The 10,972-nt window shown below is 43.4% G+C and overlaps 1 protein-coding gene and 1 pseudogene across 1 annotated transcript in view; one reads left to right on the forward strand and one right to left on the reverse strand.

The window, feature by feature from the left end:
* RPS12 (ribosomal protein S12) overlaps window positions 1-10,972 on the forward strand; it is a 511,578-nt gene that overhangs the window by 465,132 nt on the left and 35,474 nt on the right. The gene's annotated exons all lie outside the window — the stretch shown is intronic.
* On the reverse strand, window positions 4,641-10,645 carry LOC126038447 (pantetheinase-like; annotated as a pseudogene).

Below are 10,972 nucleotides of genomic sequence, written 5' to 3' on the forward strand. Positions count from 1 at the left end.
CAGCTGAAGAAACACATCCCCTGCCAGATCTGCGAACGATTCAGGCGTGGCATTGCTGTAGCAATGCAGTTCAAGGCAAGCCCGGGTCGCAGCAGGAAAGCAAGCCAGAGTTTGAGAAATCTCAGCAAGGACCAGCACGGACGCGTTCCCGGCCAAACTCGAGGGCACGGGGCGCAGGCAGGGCTGCGGGAGGCAGGCGCCCAGTCCCCGGCTCAGTGCTGCCCCACGGCCACCACCTGTGCCACCCCAGCTCGGCACAGCACCGGCTCAGAGTTGCGGGGCTTTTGGGGGCTGTCCCACATCGCAGGGGGCTGCCAGGCACGCTGTTTGTCTGGGCAAACCCGTCAGCACATCACTCAGTGACTGAGCTCTGAAGATCTCTGGTCCCCAAAGGTGCCTGTTGGAAGAGCATCGTGAATGGGAGCCACGATTTCTAAATTTTGCCTATCGCAACCTGCTTTCTTACATCTACAGAACACTCCAGCAGAAATCTTGAAGCCAAAGCTGCACAGGCACAAAAATCACTTGTCGCAGGTTGCCCGAGTTTCTTACCTTCTTCGGTTCTGGCAACAAAACCGTCAGGCAACAAAACACTTTTTAGCTGCACGTCCATTGAAGAAGTGTTTATTGTTATTGGTGGTTACACGCAGCCTTGTCTTTATACAGACTGAGTTGGTATGTGAAGAATGGGCACATTTGCATAGGATTACTTTCTGTATGCTTGACTTATGCAATAACACATTTCACAACGATAAATGTTAACACAATCCTTGTAGCAAAAAGAATTTAGTGCCATGGCAGCTTATGCCGCCGATAGCCTTCTATCGGAAGATATTCAACATGCAAACATGCCTAAACCAAACCACAATGGCCTTGACTCAAATCCTGAATTCAAGATACTCACGAGGTTCAGGGTTGGGATCATGTACTACTTGCACAGACGTTGCCCTAGCCAGAGGACTGGTATCAGCAGTGAACAAACCTGAAGGAGCCGCCTCTCAGCTCTGAGACTGGCCCCACGCTCCCACTGAATCCCTTGGGCATTGCAAGATGAGACCTTCTTGCGTGCCATAGCCGCCCTTAAATCCAGATCCTTTCCCTGGGAGAGAGCCGAGGTATCACCCACCAGGTTTCCAGGGGACAAGTACAGTGTCTGCCCTGAGCCTGTACCCATGGGAAGAGGATCACACTGGATAATCCCTTGCTGGACTGAGATCAGGCTGTGGTCAGACAGGAACTGACTCCAACAGTGAACAAGGTTTTAAGAGAGCATGGCACTAGCAGCAGTGATGTTGAGCTTCCATGAGTCAAGAGCACATTGTGGAGCAAGGCTCATGCCTCGCAGCTCCTAGAATGCTCTGAGTCATGGAAAAACAGTGCAAAAGGAGCATGCATAGAAAAGAAAAGAGGGACAAAGTTTAACTTTGAAGGAGGGAGGAAGTACTGGTCTGTTAAAGCATTACCCTGGAATCAAGCGTCACTGGTGACAAACAGGAAAGTATAACAGTACACGGAAGGATGTCACAACTTAATGAGACTAAAAAACTGTGTAGTGCCAAGACTAATTGTGCCAATATAAAAATAAGTCATTAAACACATGGCTAGAAAGAACAGTCCAATTTTTGTTGTTATACTTTTCTCTGTCATCGATTGCAAGAGCCTTTTGCTACCTATGTTGGCTCAACTCTGATACCCAGGTGAAAGGTGGATGTGTCACCCCTGGAGCTAGTCTTCTGTGAAGTTTGAGTGGCAAAACTGAGGGTCTTAAAAACTGCTTTATTCTAGTGTCTTCATATTCCACAGTTCCTGTGCTATGTGTCAGTATGTGCAGCTTGCTTCCCTGAGCTTCTTTAGACCAAAGTCATTACCCTAGCATCTCACTGTACTGAGGTGTAATGCACTTAACATGGTGGTAACAGAACTGTCCCTTGTGTTTATCACAGTGGCTCTCCTAGTCACTTCTGTTTAGCTGTACATCAATTTCCAACAGTCTTCCACCAGAAAATATGCATCTGGAGGGAATGTTTTCCTCTGAAATCAGGCAGGTAAGTGCCTCATTGCCTGGGTGCTGCTAGCCTGAAGCAGAAGAGCATGCTAGTGCACAAGGTGCAGTGGCATGCCTGCTCCTCTGCTTACCCTTCCTGTGCCCAGGAAGATGCTGTGTATTGAGAGGCCTTCATTTTTAATCTTCAGTTCAGTTCAAATGCATTTTTTTGCTATGACATTTTCTATTTTTTAACTTTCTAGTAGTTGCAGTATTCTCATTTGGAAAAGGTTTTCTGAATAGTGGGAAGAAAAACAGGCTGTCTGCCTTCAGCTACAGCAGACTCTCATTGTAGAGCTGAATCAGAAAAGACAGAAATGGGGGTGAATGCAAGCACCAGAGAGTTCTCTGCCAGAGTAATGCTGACTGAGGGTTTCAACCATTGGGAACATTGATTTGCATCTGGTAACATTCACCTCTAAGTACTTCTCTACAGACGTTACTAGATACAGCATGCTCATTCAGGAGCCTTAAATATGAGCCTTTAAAAGGCTGCAACAGAGATTTCTGTGATAATTGACGTAATGTAGCTTAGAATCCCACCCTGTTTTTCTTACCAAATGAAATATGGATTGAGTCACATTAACCATAATCAGACATCAGTCTGAAGGAGGAAACAGTAAATGCTCCCTTGTTTAGCAACAGCTAGGACAACAGCCAGCCCACAAAGGTGACTACCCAGGCAGGGCTCGGCAGAAAAAGTTACAAGCGCAGGGCTGGAGTACTGCCCCGCAACGTTTCAAGTCCCACTGCCAGGATGGGGGGGGTTCTGTAGTATGGAAGGATGGAGGCATCCCTGTCTGCCTCTACCAGCAGTCACCACCGCCTACTGCCTGCAGAGCTGGGAACTCAGCCAGGAACATAATGCCAGTTAAACAAATCAACCCACTGAGCCCCCTGAATAAAAACTTCACAAAACTACAGTGGTCCAGGCTATACATGGCTATGGGCAATGTAAGAGGAAACTTATCCTAGAGCACCCTCGGCTTTTCACACCTCCATCCTCCCAATCCACTCTCCCCACCACTGGACTGCTCTCTGCCCCATCTCTGCTACTGCCCGAGAGTGGCGGTTATCTGAGGACTTACTTTTGTGAAACAGGATGCAATCTGGTGTTAAATCAGCTTAGCTGTAGAGGTAGTCTGTCTTCAGAGTGTAGTCCTGCTCCTTTACTTGTGCTAAGAGAGACAGCGTGGAAGACTACTCCTCATTCGAAGCACTAATCTTGCTGTGGAGAAGCCCCTGTGAAAGGTCACACCTGCAACCACGCAATCACTGCAAAGCAGTGAGGAAATGCAGGCGGGGTGAGGAAATCCGAAGCCACTCCTTGTATCAACAGCACACACATGTCGCTTAGGTGTAACAGGGCACCATGTCCTAGGGCACAGATATAAATGTAGAGATCCTGTACTTTTTCTCCACAAACAAATAGAGTGTTTTCCATTACTTCTATTATATGAATTGCAGACGGTTACAATTTAATACATTTACAGACTAAAATCTTGTTTTTGCAATATTCACTTTGTTCAAAAACAATGAATTTTGTATCTTGCAAGTCTATTTTTTATGACGTTGGTCAGCTTAAATGTGAGCAATGTTTTTATTTCAAAACAAACCTGCAGAACAAACAATGGAATTAACCACACATAGAAATCTTAGCTGCCCCACACAGAGTAATCCAGTCCACATGCTCAGAAAGTACAGTCTGCAGGGCCTGCACCCGCACACATGCTGGTGCGTTCAATCAGTTCAAGCTGTTCACTAGCCTTTCCCAACACCTGCCTGCACAGTCCTGCTTCTTCCTCACACCAGCGTAAGCAACCATTTCATGGGAAGACAGATACGCACCTGCAAAATTGCTCGTTTTGAGGATTTTTGATATGGACCCACGTGACTGCTTGAAAAAGGTGACACAGTTATCATATATCAATAGTTTTGTGGAAAGGAAGTTTTCCACACCCTAAACTGTGGCCAGAAAGATTGAAGTAGACTCTTCCAACTGTAAGTTAGAGCACGGCATGAGAACACATCACACTGTGTGCTGAGTTGGATGACTGTTTTTGAAGCAATGGTGTTTCAAGGCTTGTTTTCTTTTTCAAAGTAAATGATAAAAGTTCAACCATCGGCCTTCGAAGGTTCTGTTAGCCTCTTAGAAAAGTGTGTGTTCAGAAAAGTGTGTGTTCAGAGATGGGACAGAATAGTGTTGTGGAAATGACTTCTAATACTCCACCAAAAATTTCAAAGAATTAAAAATAGGTTGTTATTGGGCCACAACCCACTTCTATGTGCCTGAATCCTACACCGCTAAAGCCAGAGGAATTTGGTTTCTATTGTCCCCAGTGTCAAGCTCAAATCTATGACAACCAACACCATCATATAAAAACACATACAGAACTGCCCAGCAGAGTAATTTCTTTTTGCTGCAAAATCAAGTCAACAAATTAATGTGGAATGACTATGCTCTTAGATACGGCAACTGGAGAAAGAGAATGCCATTGTAATTATGGGTATTAAGATTAATTAACATTATGACTAATTATGATTAATTAGCATTACAGAAACAAGCAGATGTGATCTTAAAGGATCTGCAGTGAAATCATGGTGAAGCTTGCTGTGTGTATAGAGGGTCCTTTTCATACCACCTCCCAAAGAGAGTTACACTCAAAACTGGCTTTGATGTACTAGTCTGACTTATCAGTTGTCCATCGGTTAGCACCTAGTTATGGAAAAGTAAAATAAACAGGAACATCAGCAAAGCAGTACTATTGTATGACAGACACAAAATTCATTAATGTCGACCTAGTTGAGTGATGTCGTAGCTCACCTGGAGCTACCATGAAGTCTGACAAAAACTATACTTCTGTCTTGAGCAAGATCATGTTCTAGGGGATTCAGGGGGAGGGGGAAGAAGGGAGTCGGCAAAACGGACCTGCTGTATGAATGCAACCAGGAAAACCAGGCAGAAATAAAGCTGCCTTGAACTCAAGCCAGTTACTGAAGTAGAGGACACTGATAACTACTGAGATGCTCCTGTGTCTCGTAGTGGCATTTGGACCATTTGTATTACAAATCTGACAAATCACAAGGGTGTCCCATTACCTCAAACTCCCCGGGGGCCAGCTGCACCCCACTGTACAAGACTTCTGGAAAGACGTAGTTGGTGCCAAATGTGCCGCTGAGGGAGAACATCTCAAACTTGGTCTAAGCCGTCTCCACCGGCTGCCCACACGTGTTCAGGTCTGTGCTCTTGCACTTGAGCAGCGTGCATATCTGCAGGGAGAAGGATACAGAAAGGCAAAATACCTCTAAGCTTTCAACAGTCAAGGGCTGGATTTGATTATAAGAAAAGCTGTCATGATGAAGAAATGATCCAATACATCTACTCATTTCTTTAGGCCAAGAGGATCCGTGGGTGGCACCTGAAACTTTGTAAAAAGACGGTTCTTTGCCAGCACTGCAGCAAAGCACTGTGTCTGTGTGTTTACAAGTTATGTATGCATTCATGCATGTGCATATGCGTTTAGTCATAGATATGGAATAGTTTGCGACCTAGGGAAGTTACTTCAGCTCTGGCTGAGTTTCCTAAAAAACTGAAGCCATACTTATTTGCCTACTCTAGTGGGAATACTCTAAAGATATAGAGAAAAGATATAAAGCCTAACAGTGAAATTTAAAAGAATCAATACCCTGACAAGCCATGTGAATACAAATGTTATATCTGTATTTAGTTTCTTCATTTTGTTAGATAACTGCATGTTAGAGAATCACATCAGCACAATGGTAAAAACCATTGAGCAGAAAACAGCTCTGTTGTGACAAGAGCATCCCTATGAAGACAGGGGGAACTCTACAATCTTCTCTCCCTTTTGCACACAGAAAGGGGAACCTCCTTGAAGCGTTATAGCACAGGGTCAACTCAGGATCTTCACTTTCATCATTTATAACATAGACAGAAAAGCAGGATCAACACCCCTAATGAAGTCAAAATGCATCATGAAGAAAACAAATGTTTTCAGAGGGGCCTAAAAAATGCCTCCTCTTAAACCTCCTCAATCAAAAATAAGACAAATGCAAATCGGCTGCAAAGAGAGTACTGCAGCCTTCCCACTGTCCAAATAAGAACAGAAAACCTTTACCTGCAAATAACACTGTCCTTCAACAACATGTAGCCCGTCAAAGGCACCCAGAACATAAACGTCATCTTTCTGCTTATCTGCCATCTTGTAACTCAGATGGCAACAGAGGTCTTGCTGGCAAATGACACGATTTCCCTCGGGTTCAGTGAGCTCCATGAAGAAGAAGAGATCATGGTAAATGACCCCACTGAAACAGTGGTTGTTTGATGGAAGCTGCTCAATCCTGCTAGCATACAATTTCCAATTAACAGCAGCAGGATAGTCAGGAGAGAGATGTGGGCACAAACTCAGTTCTGTCACCAAAAGGTGACCATTCTCCATTTCTGTATTGTAATAATATGGTCTCGGACCGTCTGGGGCATAAATACCACTCCCTGCAAACACATAACACCAGAAAGCTTTTAATCTGAAAGCAAGTGTATGGGACAAGTAGGCAGTCTTCACTAATTAAGCACGTGCCAAGTTTTATTCTAATGTTTACCGGATTATTTTGAAACTAAATTAAGCCTTCACAGACTACAGTCCTAACCTAATGCTTTTTGCAATCAATGGAAAGTAGACCAAACTCTGATGTTTCATGTTTTGTAAGATTAGTGTGCTAATTATATGCCATTATATATGATTTAAGTGGTTGAAGCTATACATTCCTCATTGAGTTTAGCTGCATTAGGAATCAGTATTTTTGATGAAAATGAATGGTAACACTGTCTAAATCAAAAAAATTCTGTAAGGAAAAGATATTACCAAAAGTCAAATCTTTATGCAAGCTCTTTACATAAATAAACAAATCTTTAAAGACCGGAGTAAAACCTATCCATAAAGGAGTTGTATGACATAGGGTCATCAATAACTGAGAACTAAAGGAATGGTTCATATCTGCTTTTATTTAGAAGGCAAAGTTTAGGGCTACATTTTAGAAACACCAGTAAGTTTCTCTCACTTCTGCAAGCACGTGCCCACAAAACTTGCGCTTGACTTCTAGCATCTGCTCAGGAAAAATACACAGTGAAAACAGAGTCTGCAAAGAAAACTTGATAGGAGGTCTCCAGCCCAGAAATAATGTTTGCAGGACGCACAAGAACATTTCTCAGAGTTAGGTTTCCACCTAGTGGAGGCAAAAAAGTTTGGGCCTTCACATGACGAAACATCGACAGACACCAGGGTCAGAAGATGAAGAATCACATGCATAAACTCTCAGGACTGATCATTTAACAAATAACTAAAGATGTTCTAGTCAACTTAAGCATTTCTGAGTTCTTACATGTCACATTTTGATTTCCTTTTTATCTGCATGAGTTCTCTTGTCCGAATGCTGTTGACATGGGTATGCATGGCTAAAGCTGATTGATAGGAATTCTTGCTCAGGTCAACTGCACTACATAGATATAAATGTTGTCCACGTGAACAAGATCAATTAGAGCAATATCACGTTACCTGTCATATCTAAAGTCAAGTTGTGCGTATTTGCTGAAAGAAAGTTGATGCTCGTTCCCATGGCCCATGCTGAGTGAAACTGGACCGCTGACAACAGTGGAAGAGTGTTACCCCAAGCGGTTGGGAACAGAATGGTGTCATCCTGAAATCTGCTTGCCAAGACCACAGCTGGGTCATGATAGAGTATGTCTGCACAAGTGAAAATGCCAAAATAGCCAAAGGATGTATTGAAAGTCACAAATTGTGGATCCTTGGGGTAATTAAACTGTTTCTCTGTCACAAAAAGATTGTACTGTTCATGGAAAGGAAGGAATGGAAGAAAAAAAAAGATTAGAAAAGAAATCAAACCATTTAAATCAGTCTAAGATTGAATATAATACTCATTCACTTAAATACAAGTGGAGCGTATGTTTTGCGAACATGCTATACCTTAATTTCAAAAAGGAGAATTCATACCTCTGCAAGAGGAGTCAAGCACAAATATCCATGGTCCTGATTTATACCAGTGAAGGGGATTTGTATTTGGTTAGCAAGAGTTTAGGACATTAATATTTTAATATCTGTTAATATGTGTTACATCCTATTGAGAAGCAGTAAAAATAGAGGGCTTATTGAGTTTTAATTAATTTAATTTAATTACTTGCTATTAAGTTCAGAATAGCAGAAATTAAGATATCTTAAGGCAGTGGCTTTCACCCACCCTCTGACACCTGCTCTGTATTGACTCTATGTACAAACACATTTAAGCCTGGGAAGCAGCTTCTGTTTCACAGCTTGAATCACCCAAGCATGATGGGCTTCCTGAACACTGTGAAATCCTCTTACCTTGTGATAATGAGCCACCAGTTTCCCTTCTGAGTCAAAGATGACGTTGGTATTGTAATGATAGTGACCATCACTTGGGCACCTTGGATCACTGGAATTACACGGCTTCTTGTCTCCCATATTTGCAACCACATAGATGCAGTTATTCCTCGCCAGATAGCTCAGTTTTTCCAGCACGGGTGAGGGAGCAAACCTAAACAGCAGGCAAGGAAGAAAGGAAATAAAACATCAAAACCAGCCAATCCATAAAAATGCCAACGCTAAGACTTCTGATCACAAGAATGATAGGTTTAAGTTAGTCATATCTAATATGAGACTGTCGTATCCTGTTATTCAATAGCAGGCAGTGGTTTTGTGCTTCAAAGCTTAGTGTGCTGATACTCTGGCTTCACCTCCCATTACCTAAGTGAGGAACACAGGGGTTTCCTTGCAGTGAAAATGAATCTTTGCACCTTCAAGTCTCTGTTCTCTGCCAGCGTGTGGCACAGCGTTGAAGTTACACCGACACATGGGCTAGTATTGGCTGTTCTGCTTCAGCTCTTGATTTGCCTGCTGCACTGAGGTAGCTTAGGATTTGTTTCTTCCATGGTGCATTTTGTTATCTTTCACCAAATATTGCAGCTTCAAAAAATGGTGCAATATATTAAGGAAAATAACAGAATAAAAAGGCTACCACATCATGATTCAAAAATATAAATTTGAAATTGTGCAGTATATAATTTCAGTAGTAGCTGTTATTTTATTCACAAATACTCCTAATATTCCTATATCTTAAACATTTTCTACAACATGCATGGAATACATTACTGAAATGTCGATTCTGTAAGTTTTTTGTTTTTATTTTAAATAAATCTCAACCTTTATGAGTATAGTAACTAAAAATCAAAAGAATTACAGTGAGAAAAAATGACAAAGAAAAATGATGAAGGAAGTTTTCTGAAGCTATTTACATGATGTCTAACCTGCCTTCATTTCACAACAGTTGTTCCAAGACACTTAAAACTATCGACAAACACTCCTAAAGGTAGCTGTCTTTCCCATTGGACCCTTCCCTTGTGCATAGCAGGGACAATACCTTCCAGGATCAGCACATGGAATCCAGTTCACCTGTGGGTCTGGGATATCCTCGAGATAAGGGTATATTGTTTCCCTTGTGAAGACCCAGCCATAAATGCCATATTCAGGAGTCACAATGATATGGGCACCAACATACAAACCCAAAAAACACCATTGAGAAAATGAACAAAAGGTCAGTGTTTACCAAAATGAATGTCTCTAAATCTGTCATAATACCCATCTGGCTGCTTCTTTGATGGCCACTTCCAAAATTGCCATATTTTTGTCCATCAGCAGCAGGGCCTCCTCAGGAGAAACTGGCACTGCAGCACATTCCCACTAGACCATGCTGTGCTCGCAGACGGCTCCGATGTATCTGTCCAGGGCACAGGCCTCCGGAGCAGACAGCACCAAAAGCACAGCAGAGGCACGAGCTTTAGGAAGCCGGACGTCCAGAGCCTGGAAGTGGCCCAAGAGGAGGCTGGGGGCAAGCAACGTGATGGGTCTTTGAAAGGGCAACTCTTGCACAAAATCTGGGAATTCCCCAAAGTGGCGGGAAGCGGACAGCAGGAGTTGCAAGCACCCTGCCCAGAAAGTCTCCCAACGCCACCAGCATTGAGCAATTCTGCCTTGTACCACCTGTAGAGAAGTCGTGAAGAAGTCACCACTGGGCTGCAGCTGAAGAAACACATCCCCTGCCAGATCTGCGAACGATTCAGGCGTGGCATTGCTGTAGCAATGCAGTTCAAGGCAAGCTCGGGTCACAGCTGGAAAACAAGCCAGAGTTTGAGAAATCTCAGCAAGGACCAGCACGGATGCGTTCCCGGCCAAACTCGCGCAGGGCGCAGGCAGGGCTCCAATCTAGCTGAATGTAGTTTGGCTGTATCTGACACAGTCCCTACTTAGCACAGCTTCACAGATTGTACAACTGAGTTAGTAACGGCAGATGGGTATTTAGACCTGACACTGCATGAGACAAGCACAGCACTAGCCAGGGGGGTGCCGAGTTCCCCACAGGAGATCCGACTGTTCTGCTTTAACCATGTGTCCAGGACCCCTGGATAATCAGGGCAGGAGAACACACTTGTGAGTTGATTTGAACAACAAACCTGGAAACCAGGATTCCTCTTAAGGTTTCTTTCACCTCCATTGTGTACATGAAAGAATGAAGAGTGGAGAAGATGTATTGCCAGAAAACTAGATGGGTTAGTTAAGCCGGTCTAGGTTCTACCAGAGTTCTGGTGAAGTTCATGCATTGCAGGACAGCTCATTAATTTCAATGACACTTCCACTCCTTCTGGTAATCCTGGCCACTTCTGAGTCCTAACAGCACAAGTCAGGTAAGTGAATAAGTCATTCCACAAAGAGAGATAATTCGGTCTCATGTCTACAGATCTGTACCTTGTGTCTACTTGTAGTCCTCTCAGCTCCTTCTCACCTCTCTCACCATTGGCCCCAGCAGGGTCAGCACTTCATA

Source organism: Accipiter gentilis, chromosome 5 (genome assembly GCF_929443795.1).
Source record: "Accipiter gentilis chromosome 5, bAccGen1.1, whole genome shotgun sequence".
Classification (NCBI taxonomy): domain Eukaryota; kingdom Metazoa; phylum Chordata; class Aves; order Accipitriformes; family Accipitridae; genus Astur; species Astur gentilis.